The sequence below is a fragment of the Brachyistius frenatus genome, unplaced genomic scaffold, assembly GCF_029030835.1.
Source record: "Brachyistius frenatus isolate BFR_SWC_R1_liver_20210118 unplaced genomic scaffold, ASM2903083v1 Contig_26, whole genome shotgun sequence".
NCBI classification, from domain to species: Eukaryota; Metazoa; Chordata; class Actinopteri; family Embiotocidae; genus Brachyistius; species Brachyistius frenatus.
In genome coordinates, this window is record NW_027210625.1 from 380714 (window position 1) to 393453 (window position 12740).

Genomic DNA, 12740 nt, shown 5'->3' on the forward strand with positions numbered 1-12740 from the left:
AGCCGATGCATTACTCAGCAGTTTTGGCTGAGGCTGTTTTCTCGAAACTAAGTTTGTATACAGTTCAGAGACCCTCCTGCTTTTACACGTTATCAAAATCTCTTCTTTAACGCCCCTCCTCTTTAACTTTTAGTTTCTGTCTCAGCACAAAATATCACTTATATAGGAAAACCTTAGGCCTTTTTCTTAACTTGGAGAATTTCAGTCAGTGACCCGAATTTTGCCTATGAAAGAAAATATTTCCATGATTTAAAGTCACAACGACACTAAGTATTTGATAAGATTTGAAATACTTTAAAAGGCTTAATTGATGTCGTAACAGCAGCAGAAGAATACATAATGATCCAAGAATCCCAGCCCTGTGAAAAAAAAAGCTTCCAATCTGGCCTTCCATTCAGTCTGAAGTCTCAAGTGCAATGGAAACCAACGAGACTCGTGCAAACAGCAGTGTAATTAATGTAGTTATCTTGAGAGGCACATTTAATTGATCAGAGACCTTCCTTTCTAAGACACACATGCTATGAATAGCAATGCGGCCCGCAAAGGCATTAAGGGAGGGCGACGGATTGAGAAACAGGCAGAAGATAGTGCTCTTTACAAAGCTCTGGGACAGTACCAACTTTTAATTGTTTCACAAGTTTTCATTTTAAATGAGACATTCACAGTTTGACTGTCAGATTCTATCAAATGAAATCAAAAGAAGGAATTCAGTTTCAACACCAAGTTACATGATTGTTTTCTGCTCCCTTTGTTGTTGTTTTTTTTAAATGATTCAGTCTATTTCAGCCCAGAAATCCTCAACTCGACAAGGTGATGCAAGTCTGTTTATTGTATTGCATCTTAACTTTTTAAAGAGTTCCTAGATATCCTGCAGAGCCATAATACATAATCATTGGTCTTAATGACCCATGGCTGAAAATGGGTCACAATATACAACAATAAGGCCACCAAGACACCAAAATTGTAACGTAACCTGACAGATCCCGATTGCCAAAAAGTGCATCGCGAAGACGATTTGCTGATTACGCTGAACCTCATTCATGCTACAAACTTTTTATTTCACTCACAGAAATGCGTGCTCATCATGCAAGTTCAGAAAAAGAGCACTGCACATGCAATTAGCTCAAAGCAAACTGGGTGACTCAGGCTTTGAGACTAATCCACCGAGGTTGGCAGTGAACGAGGAAAACGGGTCCACACGCTCATCATTTTCCATCCGTTTAAATGGTCATATTGGCATTTAGTGTGGAGTTTAGCAGTGATTTCAGGAGCCTATTTGAACCTATTCCCTGAGACGATCTGATGATTGTGTTTAATCGAAATCGAAGGGCCTTTGGTTGGGCCACTTAAATCCATCCAAAGAAAGAAAGTTTCATAATTTTAAACCTACACTTTTAGAGAAACCACTCAACATCCATTTGCGATGCAATTTGTCCTCTTTAGGTCTCAAAGTAGTGTGTTGCAGAGATGACTGTGGAGACACAGCTATCCTTGAGTCTGGCGTCACTGGCGGCTGCCATGGACAACCACTGGCGTAATGATATGATAGGCCGAGTCTGCGCACAGGAGGGGGGTAAAAAGTCAAAACAGAATAACTGTGTTCTGGTCACAGTGAAATGCCTAAATGTGACAATGTTTTTGTAGGGATGAAAATAAATCTTGCAGGAAGGTAACTCTGAGAACTGAGGTGGCATTCACACTGTTGGTGTGTACTGTGCATCTTTATTCTCCTAAATATCGAGCTTTTAAAAGGTCAGGGAAGACTAACAGATCTATGGAGATGAGGTATAGGGCCGAGGCTAAATGCACAGACACAATCTGGGCACAAAGCAACTGCTGACTGGCTGCTGATCTTTACGCCCTGCGGCTGATGAGGTAACGAGGCCTAACTGGAAGCGCATGACGTGTTTTTGGAGACGTTCGAAGCGGGACCGAGGGCAGGTGAGGGATGACACGTAGCAGGGAAAGACAGGATAGCGGCGTGACTGGAAATGAGGTTAACAACTGGAACTAGAGGGAGAGTGGAAAAGAGAAGAAAAAGTTAAGCCGTAGTCATGGCAGCAGGTAATTGGAGTGGATGACGGTGAAGACATTGCTATCCCAAATAATGAAAGCAAGCTGGCACCTCATTGACCCCCTGAGTGAAATTACTGTGGGTATAGGACTTTTTTCTTCAGCCTGAGGGGACCGTGGTGTCTGAGGATTTAATGCTAATGCTTAATTTTGCTTCTCAGTGTAAACCACTGAAATTTCATATGGCTGATTCTGACTAGCGGTGTTTTAAAGAGGAAAAAAGTAGAAGGAAAGTGGTAGAGCACTGAAACCACAAGATATCACATGTCACATCTATACCACCTTGACAAGCAGTATAGGTCAAGATACTGGTTGAGATATCGAGGCAGTACTGATCAGCCCTCACCTGTTGCTTAGTGCTACCAATGAGCGAGCCACGATATTTCACAAAACCGGTTTGCTTTCCTTTTTTTTTTTCTTCTTCTTCTTAATTAGATTTAATCATTTATGTATTTGATGGATGCGTTTTCCAGACTTGATGCCAAGAAATTCCACTGCAGCTGCGTGAGGTGGGCAGCAGATAGCGTGTGTGTTTTTTTTTTTTCCAGTCCAGCACAACACCACTCTGTGGATTTTATTGATTAGTTCCTCTCTGGTTGAAGGACTGCCAATCGGTGAAATCACCAAGAGGAGACGGGAGGGTTGGGGTAATCTAAACAGCCTTTTCACTGCACGGTGCCATCCACAGCTGAACTGAAGGCAAACAACTAATGGAGCAGCCAAATAAATAATTGATTCCCAGTTTGCTGAACTAAAATTGATGTCTGAACTAGCGCCTGCTGAATGCAGTAATATCCTGTCCATCGTTCACATGCATATCTATCAAATCACTGAGCTCTTTGTAGTTTAAATGTCAAACCTTAACGGTTTGTTTATTTCCCTGTTTATACAGTGTTTAAAGATGAAATACTTCTGGTTGGTTCAGATTAAAGCAAAAGCATCAGAAACAGACTGATTCATGTTATGCAGCTTTATCCTGAGATAACGAACAACAGTGGAGAGGGATGTCAATAAGATCAGTGTCTCCTAAAAGGTTTTGAAGTAAGGGAAAATATATATCTTAATTTGCCCAGGGACAAATTCCCTGCTCTATTTATTATGTTCAAACACCATGTCAGAAGTATTGATATATTTTGTGCATATTATATCAAAATAAAACAAATTGCTACTCCTTCAAAATAACTTGGCAAAATAAATAACATACTGCATTAATTGGTAATCAGGATTGACACCTGGGTTCGCACAGTGCCAACATATAGAGGTTGATTCAATGAAAGCAAGGTGACAATGTGTTTCTTTAAATCTATTTTAGAAAAGCTGTATCATTATACTACACTTCTTTCATTGTATACACGTTTTCCTGTCTCAGTTTACATTGCTACGCTGGAGTGGAAGAGTCAAATGAATGAAGGTAGATCACAAAACTGCTATGTAGCATTCAGGGTATTGAAAATGACACAAAAAGATCCACCGTCTGCCACAAATCTTTGCATTTAAACTATTAATTAAAAATCGACCCAATGTTTTTTTAAGAATAGGTACAGAATCACAAAACATAATACTGCGATACTCAAGTGAATCCACAGTTTCTTACACCTCTGGGCTGTAAGAGTACTCCTTTAAACAAACCACCACTGGATCTTGTTGGTTTCCATGCCTCTAATGTTTCCCTCGGAGTTTTAGTTCCCCAAACATCACGTTTGCTTAACAGAATGCTCAAACCTAGACAAACAATAAAACAAGTGTGTGTGTATATGTGCTGATAGTTAATTATCGCACGTACACGTTCAATACGAATGTTTAATCGAATATACTGATGTCAAAGGTACTCTGGCCGGTATTGGGTTTACACTACAAGCCAATGTTTTATGAATATAATTAGAAGCATCAAGTGCCAACAACAAGTTGTTTTAAGTAGATCTCACTTTATAAACATTGATCTCATTGCAGTGCTGACGAGGGTGCGGTGAACTGCCGTGACCAGCTGTCCAGAAAACTATCAATCATCACTGCAACCAAGGCAACTCGGAAAACTTTTAAAAAGGACCAAGTTAGACATTACTGCCTTCAAGGTGACATGAGCACAGATAACACAAGGCTTCCTGTTTTGTTTTTTTTCCATGCTGGGACTGCAGGAATTTGTGTACGGTCTGCAATTCTGAAGAATTCGGCCTCATTCAAAAATGTGTGTCCTGTCAGTGTCTCTCTGTGGGCCCTCGGAAACTGAAAGGATTTGTCTTTCCTCCCAGCTGTGTCTGTGAGCACAGTTGACATGGCTCTGCTCACACAGAGTTGAGAAAAAACAGCCCGCGGGTGTTTGGAACGTGCGAGTCCCCAGAACTGGCCACGTTGTGAATGATCTGAACAAGCCCGATGTAGCGTGTGATGTGTGGACACTGGGTTCAACGTCACGTTTAATATTGTCCAACTGTTGCTCAAGAGTTATCGAAGAATAACCGAGGACAGAAGATTTTCTTGCCTGTGTGACACACTTCGAAATGAGGACTATATGTTAAAATGCACAAGTAATATCACTATTTGTGCGTTCTCAGACAGTTGAGGCATCCTTTGAACTTCGGGCCGATTTGTTAATTTAGGAGTTGAACTGGAAGCGTTCAAGTTTTTCAACAGGCCAGTACCTGGGCTGCTGATTGTACCAAACCCCAATACATTTCACTACTGGGCTGCAAGTGTCCTTCAAAAATGGAAGAAATGTCTGCACACCTCAATATGGGAAAGCTTTTCAGCCATAAATATCCCAAATCTGAATAATATTCATGTAACTTTAAGGGCTATTTCATCCTGCAGAACCCATAACATTTTTTCAGTGCCCGCTGTACTTTTCCTCAGTACACTTAATCCTCCTGTTAACAATAATATGCATTTTTTTCTTTTCTTTTTCTTTTTTTTAATGAAAGAAAATCATCTGTCAAGCACTACCTCAAAATCCTTCAAAATTCAGCCCTGACTCATGTTCAGTCAAATTAGTACAATTGGACTTCCGTGTCCTCGTGAGTATTTACGGCTGCAGGACAGACAATGTGGCATTTACTCAAAATAAACTACAGTGCTCAACTTAATGAAGGAACATGTCACCCAGTGCAGTGGTGTGATTGCTTTAATGTGTTTTTAATAGGTTTTTTTTGAGCAGCAACGGAGGCCTAAAGGCACAAAGAGAAAATTTGAAAACTTGTTTTGTTTACAAAGGAAGAGATAAAGTTTAAAAACGCAGTTGGAGGAGGGATTATGGCAGGTTAATACCATGAAAAAAAAGTGAAATGAAAATAATCTATCCTCTTTTCTAGGGAGAAATACACGAGGTTGTCCAGGATCAACTTCCCACTGACCAAAGAGAACTTTCACTCTGTACTTCAGTTGCATGCCGTAAGCCTAAACATGCATCAAAGCCATCCCAGGCGTATTTGAAGTCTGAGGAAGAGCTGACTTGCAAGGATTCCCTCCTACAGTAAGTAGACCTTCACCCCACTGTGCATGAAAGAAAAAAGGTAAAAGACACTTTTTGGGGATATTTTTAAATAATTGAAAGCTAAAAAAAAAGTCTGCCAAGGATTAAACACTTGAAAAGTGACTTGTCAGCTGTCTGTAATTGTTCACAAAAACACTTCACCTACAATACAAAAGTCGTTTCTTCAGCGAAGTCTCTTCAGTGCTCTGTTAAAATGTTTCATTCTGCTCGCATCATTTTGATTTCGTAAGGACACAGCAGTCACGTGGTCTCTAGCATGTGGAGTTTTGCATCAAAACAAAACACCATGGCTGATTCTAAATGAAATAATTCATAGACTGTGCTTGCTGAATAATAGATCGCTGCCTGCATTGTCATATTTCCCTCACTGTATTTTAATGAGTGTGTGTGTGTGTGTGTGTGTGTGCAGGGATAAATATCTAAAATTAGTACAATTTCATTACATTATTTCCATGATACTTATCAGAGTTATTTTGGAATAATTATGAAGAATAATCTTTAAACTGCTCCAAACTTCTTCTTTTTTCTCCACGATAAATGATGTTAGTTGTCGGACGCAAATGAGTGGAAGAGGTTTCTGCAGCCTCCAGTGCTGACCTTTACTTTAATGCTTAATCGCTGCGCTAATCCCAGTTTGACTTATTTATGTTTTTATTTTTTCAAGTCAGCAGAATTCAAGTGAAAAACAGAATGACGGCCTCTCTCCCAGTGGCCTCAGCATTTCCGCCTCAGTGACAGTGATGCATTGTGATAAGTTAATTAATATTGCAGTGTCTTGATAATGTGTCTGCTGCTCCAGATAACACTGAAATCATAATAGCCCAGAGCAGATTTTTAGAGGCCACACATTTTAACCTCCCCATATGGCTGACACTTGGCATGAACTGATATCTCATTTGGGTGTATTTCCGTTGTTTTCTTCTCGGGGACAGACAGAATTCTGTCTTTCTTCAGGAACAAAACGAGCATCACATTTGTGACGCATGGATTTTGACTTTTTTTTTTTGACCACTTAAAACATAAAAAAAGTAAACGTCATCTGTTGCGTCAGAATCGCGTCAATGTTCCATCTATTTTTGAAGCATAAAAAGAACTTCGTGGCCTTCTGAAAACTATGTATGAAAGCAGCTGATCGTGTTTTGATCTATATTTTTGGGGTCTGTGTGATCTGTGCCACAAGAAAACACTGCAGATCTCAAGGCAGCCAATTAAAGCTTTGGTTCTCGACTGCCCTGACTCTAATTGTCAGGCTACTACCGAGTCAACCGAGTGCTCATTAAAAACAAGTTTGGTGACATGCATCGTGGGTCGAACCGTTGAGATCTTACTCACCGTCATATTCATTTTTCAGGCCAACGAAAAAAGCTGACGGTGTTATCATTGGTTCCATATTCAAGGAGCTTCTGATTTAGTCATTGATGGACAGCATTTACTGTGTTGTTTTTCAGCAGACTCAGCTGAAGTGCTATTCTGACATGTGCCTTGCTGCTAAAATCTTGAAGTTCTGTGGAATGAGAAATATTCTCACAAAGAATGGCAGAATTTAATACGAGGACTGCTTATTAGGAGACTTTTGTCATGTTCACATCCAATTCAATTACTTCAAGGATTGGATTTGACTGGAAAAAGGCTCTTACAGGACATGTAATCCAGAGAAAGCACATTACTGAGAATAAAGAGCTCACCATTGTCGGAGTATTCGAATTGCACTTTCCATTAAATTCAGCACTGGCTGGGTTGAAAGTGCATCATCCTTGACCCGTCTCTAATCTCATGTTTACTTTTCTTCTTGTATTTCCACTGAAAAGACAATATGCTCAGTGACACTTCCACCTTTAAAAAAAACACTTTTTTTCCTGTCTGATTTAACTCTGCTCCTTTTTATTTATTCATAGATGCAAGATAGGGAAATGTCAATTTAGAATGTTAGAATTGGAATCAGTTGTTGTTCATCTGTAGGAAACAATAGCTATGAGTAACTGAATAATTTATGATACTTAAATGGGAGCATCATTACACATGGCACCATACTGTATGTTCGCATGTGTGCAAATACAAAAGTAGTTGTCTTCAATTAGTTTTTGGAAAAACATGTTACGTGTGAGATATGGTTTCAGCCATCATTTGCTTTCATTTCCAGGCAGAAAGAAAACCTCAAATGTACAAGGTTAAAAGGGGTAAGCAAGTTAAGACTGCAATATGTATTTAGATGACACATGCTGACATAGCTTGAACTGTTTGCTGCCTGAATGTGATGTAAAGAAAATGTTAAAGCCGTGACAAAAGCAGCTGTAGATTTCTCTTGGTGAGCTCCACCAGGAAAACAGCCACTCTGACCGTCCCAGGCCGAGAGGCAGCAAAGCAGCTCCAAAACATGAGACTTCCGCCACTTTACCTCGCCACTGGGATGTGTTCATAATGGTATGCAATGCCCTTTGTACACCAAACATATGCTGCGTGTTCTCGCCAAAAAAAAAAAAAAAAAAAAAAATACAGCCGTATAGTTTCACCAGCTCATAAAACATTCCCCCAGTAGGGCAGAGGAGTATTAAGTAGAGCAGCATGCTCACCATGCACTACGATTCAGTTAATGATAGAAACTCATGAACAGAAATGCAAACTGGCTCCAATGATTCTTTTAAGGCTTTTGCATCTATTATGGGATTCTTGCATTTTGCATTGTGCTGTTGGAGTTATCTTCTATTGAGAGTAGCCACAGAACTAATCCATGTCCTTTAATAGACAGTTGCTCTAACTGCAGGCTGACAAATATATATATATATATATAAAAAAAACCTCTTGCGATTTCTTTGTTCTTTGTACTTTCTAGCTTTGCTTAAATCAACAATTCATGACTGGAAGTCTCGTGAGATCTCTTCTTTGCAAGGCATCAGTCAAAGTAGGCTTCAACCCGCACCTCCTATATGTTGCCATTGACTGCAATTATCTTTTGCTGGTGTCATTAACCTTATATGAAATGCAGATCATTTCAAAGGCCTCACTTACTTTTTCTTACCTGTGTATTGTTTACTATGCTGTTTCATATCTTTTCTGTTTCAAAGCTGCATGTCTTATCACACTATATTTTTACAATTAAGTGTAAATGGTCAATGTAAAGCCCTTTATGAATTGATGTCGTTGCGAGAGAGAGAGAAAGTAGAAAATATTACAAAACAAATACCTTGAACTGTCAAAAACTAAGTTTTTAAAATGAGTCAGAGTCTGAGCAGCAGCACACACAGCTGGTGCATTGTTGTAAGCTGGATAACGGCTTGACTGTCACGTCCTGGTAAAAAAAAAAAAAACAACTCAAGGTGAGGAGGCATTAAGTCCGAACACATCCGTAGGAAAGGAGACATTTTCATTTCCATCCAATTTCATTTCAACAATGCAATTTCTTGTCAGTTGGTATCAAATAATCAAACGGTGTGAACATAATACAACAAAGAAAATAATAGTTGATACAATATGCTCATTTGATACTATACTGTGCTACATACAAAAAAGTATCCTATTGTTATTTATGTGATGAAAAATGCCCGGATAAATGCATGCGAGCGGACTTGGACAATACCCGAGTGATTTACTCATGCAGCCGTTGTTCACTGAGCAGTGACATGATCCAGAGCAAATAAGGGCCGTGCAGATTTAAACACCTTCAAATAGAGTCACAATGCAAAGTTGTAAATGTGCCGCAAGGCTGTGAGAGCGAGATAGTGTCAGCCAGACATCCTCGGTCCATCTGTGGTAACTAATTATGTCAGCATTAGTAGCTCATTAGAAAGGGAAAAAATGTGGAAATGCCAGATGCTGAATGCCCAGATCAATCAGCCTGGAATATAAAAGTAGCTGCTGCAAGTTAGTCTCAGTGCCGGGTTGGTTTACTCTCTTCAGCTCACATGAGCTCACGTGGATGTGAAATGAGTGAGAGCTGCTTTATAAAAAAAAAATGTGTGTGCAGTGACAGAATCAAAACAAAGGGCTCAGAAATTGAGAAAGCTTTCCACATTTTTTTCCCCCCTACTTTTTTTTTGGCCCGTTTTGGATCAATTGTGCAGAAAAGAGCGACAAGTAAAATTGCTTTTTTTCCTCGCCTGGCTACTATTATCCGAACGGAATCAGCACCCAAAGTTTCCCCCATTAATCATTACAGCAACCAAGTCGCTCTGACTTTTTCTCGCCCGTGTGAGTCGCACAGCCCAGACGTACACACACTCAAAAAGGTACGACCAGAACACAGGAAAGGCCGCCTGGACATAATATGAGCGCATATTGCACTCAGACAGGCCCGGGGACAAATAAATACACACATACACGAGCACCCCGCGGTGCCATTGAATTCCCAGCCTGATCTCAGCAGGGTCAGTCGAAAAGCTAATCCAGAGGTGTGTAGGTGGTACAGGGCTAAAGGAACAGAAGGCGGCCAGCACACAGTAACACAAAGCCAGTCATTATGAAGAGATACAGAAACAAAGTGGCGTCATTTGTCGGAGACGGGAGGTTGTTCGGGTTACGGACGCTCTCAATTAAAATGGTCAACAAAGGTGAGATTGCAGCAATGCGTCAGTTAAGTATCGTACCTGAGATGTTTTCTAACCTTTTCCAAGTCCAGTTGAGCCCTCATACGCGGGTATAATACAGGTAAACCCTGAGGTCAGTGGAGAGCAGGAGGAAGCAGGAACGTTTTCAAGGCTCTGGTGCAAAAATGGGTACTTTTAAAAACGATCAAATTTAGAAGAGAAGGAGAGACTTAACTTTAAGAAACATTTAAATTATCTTAACAATAAATACAATCATATTTGTGTATTGTTCACGCAAATAAAAATAAAAACATTTGAAAGGAATGTGTACTTTACATTGTTGCCATAAATGTCTGTCATGTCCTTAAATCTTCGTACACATGACTCGAACTGCTGTCAGATTGAGCTAAAGGGAAATTAGCTCTGCATATATCCTGGGTGGGATGAATGACAGACACAAAGCCAAAGAGCACGTGTGCACTAATTGATATTCCCTTCATACTGCAGGTGCTATGTTGTATTATATGGCACAATTATAACAACTAATCACAACAAAGAAAAGAATAAGAGAGACGTGTTTTGTTTCACCTGAGGAGACATGAAATAATTAAAAGACAAGGAAGCTCAGAAACAGATCTGAGACAGCTTGTTCTGGCCAGCACGCTGTTTGTGTGTTTGCATGGTTAAGTATTTACAGAGTTACAACTTAAAGCCAAGTAGTGTTGGCTTGTATACTGGTTCTGCTCAAAAAAAATGTCTGTATAGAGTTATTGCGATACCATATTTAGAAAAAAAACATATTCCAAGTTGGATAAATCATGAATTTCTAATTGATACCTTGACGCTGACATTAACACTGACACCAATGATAATAAAATCTTGTACAAAGTGAACTTTAGTTTTTGTCATAAATATTCAACCCGAGCAATTTTGGGATCTCTGTTTAAAACATGGTGGCAGGAAGAGTCGACACGGTCTATCGGGCTCCAGTTGGCAGCAGCTACTTTCTGTTGTAAAAAATTCATTGCAGACACTTCAGTCCCCCCTGAGCTCTACTAAGCATTTTTGGTATCTTTCATTTCAGGGAACTGCTTTTGGTTCAGTCTCACCTGTCATCAGTGTGTTTCTAGAACCAGCAGGCAAGACATTTTATTTATTTTGTTTAGCCAAATCCAATGTTTACTGGCTGCACCAGGCTGCAGACAGATAAAGTTAGCAATTATAAGAACTCATTGGAATATTTAGCAGCTACAAAAGTCACACCGTAACAGCCTCAAGAGTTGGTAAAGGCCAAAACAGAAGTAACAGGAGAACGAACACTATTTACAAGGTGGCCAGAAATCAGCAAATGTTCACCATAGCAACTTAATATGGCGATAATATGTCTGTGTTGCAGTTGCAGGTTGCTGCATTGCTCTAAAGTGGCTTAATGCAGGTCTGAGCAACCCCTACAAACATTTGTACATGGTACTAATCAGTCCATGCAGCGTACTGTTAAAAGGGTGATCATCCTGGAAACTGGAATAATAGTAAGATTTGAGCCACGCAGGCTATCCGTTTCTCTTCATTAAATTATTGTGCACGCGTCTCTGTCTATGATGCACAAGATTTTGAGTGGAAGTGATGTGGGTACGGTTTGTATATTCATTTCAAAGTCCTGGATATAAAATATAGTATGTAGATTGTGTATATTTTTTGTCGTGGCAATCAAATTAGCACTGCCCTGTTGTAAGCCTCACTCAGCTGATGATCCGTGCAGATTTAAACAAACACCACTAATTATTTGCAAACAGCATTTGAACTGGGACGTCGGTGCAACGCGATGCCGAACAGGCAGGAGAAAAGAGCAGGAGTCTGTAAAGTAAATGTTTGCGAGCAGCTTTGAAATTCAACGTGACAACAGGAGAAAAAAAAAAAAAAGTCTGCGAGCAAACTTCAAACTAAACAGCGCCATTAATAGCTTTTGTCAGTAGCTTCTATTTCAAGTCCGAGCTGCAGACCCCCCATCAAGGTGTCTGGGGACAAAATTGGACACATCCCCTCCTAGGTGAAGAGCAAACTACTGATGTTAACATTTTGTGAAGCCCGACTGACACATGCACGTACACACACACACACACACACACACACACACGCACGCACACGCACACGCACACGCACACACACACACACACACACACACCCTGCGGGATGGCACACTGGAAGGGCTCATCCAATCCGTCAGCATTCTGCCAGCATGCTCCCCGCTCCCTCTGCTCCACGACCTGCACGCAAAAAGACGACACGTCTCCCAAATAATCCCATCCTAAGCCTTTGTTGTGTCCGTGTCATTCGCTGAATGGAGTTCGGAGGTTTAATTGTGCTGTTTTCGATGTCTTCATGCCAGACTTGCTTTCGTAAATGGTGAAATAAACGAATGGTATTACGAGTGTGGCTTCTCAGGTCACAAATCAGCAGACACGGTAAGGTGTATACTTTTACAAAGCCATTTAGTGAACTAAAGACAATTATCACACTGATTTGAATACGATTTGTCAACTGTGTTGAGTGACCGTGTCGTTTTGAAAATGCAATGCATCACATACAGTGGACACGGTGGAATGTACTGTGTGTGTGTGTGTGTGTGTGATGCAATGCATTTTGAAAATTGGCCCAGCGGT